A 3,087-nucleotide genomic window follows, 5' to 3' on the forward strand; every position below is an offset into this window, starting at 1 on the left:
GGATCTCAAAAAGCTCTATTGGTGGCCAAACATGAAAGCAAATATTTTTACCTTCGTGGGCAAGTGCCTAACTTGCGCCAAGGTGAAGGTGGAATATCAAAAGCCCTCGGGTTTACTTCAACAGCCAGAAATACCTGAATGGAAGTGGGAACGAATTACGATGGACTTAATCACCAAATTGCCCAAAACCCCGAGTGTCCATGACACTATCTGGGTAATTGTCGACAGACTGACCAAGTCCACCCACTTCCTGCCAATCAAAGAAACATACAAGATGGAGAGACTGAACCGAGCCTACATCCAAGAGATAGTACGACTGCACGGTGTCCCCGTATCCATTATCTCTGATCGGGATAGCAGATTCACCTCGAGATTTTTGCAGTCACTACAGAAGGCTCTCGGAACTAAGCTGGATATGAGCACAACTTACCATCCATAGATCGACGGGCAGAGTGAGAGAACCATCCAAACACTAGAAGACATGCTGAGAGCATGTTTATCGACTTTGGCAAGTCGTGGTACACCTATTTGCTCCTGGTCGAGTTTTCCTACAACAACAACTATCACACTAGTATTAAGGCTTCTCCCTTCGAAGCCCTCTATGGCCATAAGTGCAGATCCCCTCTGCGTTGGGCTGAGGTGGGTGACATGTATCTAGCTAGAGGTATAGTCCCTGATAGCACTGTCACTGGCCCTGAAATTATCCGAGAAACCACCGAAAAGATCGTACAAATCCAAGAACGACTAAAAGCCTCCATAGATAGACAAAAGAGCTACGCTGACAAAAGACAAAAACCCTTGGAGTTCCAGGTTGGAGGCCATGTTCTGTTGAAGGTCTCACCCTGGAAGGGCATGATACGCTTCGAAAAGTGTGGAAAGGTGAATCCAAGATACATTGGACCATTCGAGATCCTAGCAAGGATCGGTCTCGTAGCCTACAAACTCCGGTTACCCCAAGAGCTTATCAACATTCATCTCGTCTTTCACGTGTCAAACCTTAAAAAGTTTTTATCCGACGAAACCCTTGCGATCCCACTCGATGAGATCGAGATCAACAAAAATCTTAACTTTGTGGAAGAACCAGTCGAAATCATGGATAGAGAAGTCAAACGAACGAAGAAAAGTCGCAACTCGATAGTGAAGGTTCCCTGGAATGCCATGCGGGGACCCGAATTCACTTGGGAGTGAGAAGACCAGATGCAACAGAAGTATCCGCATTTTTTTCCCTATTCCATAATTGTATTCATTTTAGAAAGAATTTTGGGACGAAATTCCCTCTAATGGGGGGATGATGTGACAACCCGATACTTTCTAGTCAACAAAAGTCAATTTCAATTAAATAAAATTTCGAATTTTATTTGTTCCGTTAAGTTCTTGTGGGTTACAAAATAATCTAAAATATATAATTAGAGGTTATATAAATTTTCAGAACCAAAAACGCTCGAAAAATCAAGATTTCCCTCGAAAAATCAGCAAACTCGTCCATCCACGCATTTACGGCCATAAAGCCCTGGGTTGTAAACCCCTGGACTGTAAACCCGTTTACAACCGAGAACCCATTTCCGGCCGTAAACCCAACCGATATAAAGGTTTTTCCCGGAGAAAATTTTCATTTCTCACCTTTTTCACCCGAAAACTCTCTCAAGTTGCTCCCAAGAACCTCCCAAGAACATTCATATCCTCAAAAACAAACCTTCAAATCTTCATATTTTCACCAAGAACACCAAGAACACCAAGAACAGCCTTCACTTCTTCAAAGGCCAAAAACCCAGTTCACCGCCGCAAACCCTGGATCCCAACCGAAAACAGCCTTGAGCCGAGGTCCTTGGCCGAAAACCCTCTTTTTTCCACTCCAAACAAGTATCGGTAACATTCCTAACCTAAAAGAAAGTATTTTTCTAACACTTTAATTAATGGTTTCGCTAATTAAAATACAATTATGTGTTTAATTATCGTTAGGATACCATTAATTCCGCGTACTCCAACTCGAGGTTCATCTTTCCGGTTTTGCTATCGAGCACGTGTACATAATCAACTATGAATTCATACCCCTACACTTTTACTGTTTTTATCGTTTTCAGGGGGAATACAAGCAAAACACAAAGAAATTTTGTGTTCTTATATAAAGGATTTCAACAGAATTAAAACTTATGCAATTGATACAACCAAGAGATCACTACATTTTATAAAATATTTAGATATTTTATCCCTTTTGTAACATGCTGAGCATAAGGGAAGTTTTCAACATACAACCAAAATTGCAAAGTTTATAGTACAATACGTGAATCGAATACATAACATACATGCAAACTATAATAGGTATAGTTTGACATTCAACACATGGTTTTATCAATTCTAGAGCTTATACATTAACAAACATATAAACTATGATAGATATAGTTTATGGCATACCATACTATTTTTTGAACAAAAGAGTACAATACTAAATAATTATTTAAGTATAATTATTTTTACTCTACAAGTATACATACAGTTTCAAGAACAAGAGAACACTACTACACTACACGTAAACTAGTTAATACAGGGTTGTGAGGCACTACTTCAATTGTACCCTTCGGGGTGCGGAACTAAATCCTACCACAGTATAACCAGAGTCTCCTGAAGGGAGAGCGTGAGATTTGTGAATATATCTATTCGGGACTGACAATTCCACTACTAAACTACTAGCTACAGTTAGGCAGACATGCCTGCGGTGACAAATATCATACCGTTCCGGCGCCTGAAGAACGTCGCAGATGTCACTAGGTCATATCAAGCATGGTTATACCAAACTCACAACAGTATAAACTAACCATATGTTTACGGGATTTCATTCTTCATAATTTTTATTTTAATTAATAGAACTACTACGCACTATACTGGAGGATTCCAGGGAATACAAATACATGGTTTTATTTTAAGTAATAAAACTACTATACATATTGGTGGTAGCCAGGGTTTTCATACAAAGGTTTTCGTACAGAACACCCTATACAATACAGCTGGTTGGTAACCAGGCACACTGACTAACATTTTCGTATACTACTACAGAACACAGTAACGAACATACATGTTGGTCTTAGGGTT

This window comes from Lactuca virosa, chromosome 8, assembly GCF_052849685.1.
Source record: "Lactuca virosa cultivar CGN04683 chromosome 8, Lactuca_virosa_CGN04683_v6, whole genome shotgun sequence".
NCBI classification, from domain to species: Eukaryota; Viridiplantae; Streptophyta; class Magnoliopsida; order Asterales; family Asteraceae; genus Lactuca; species Lactuca virosa.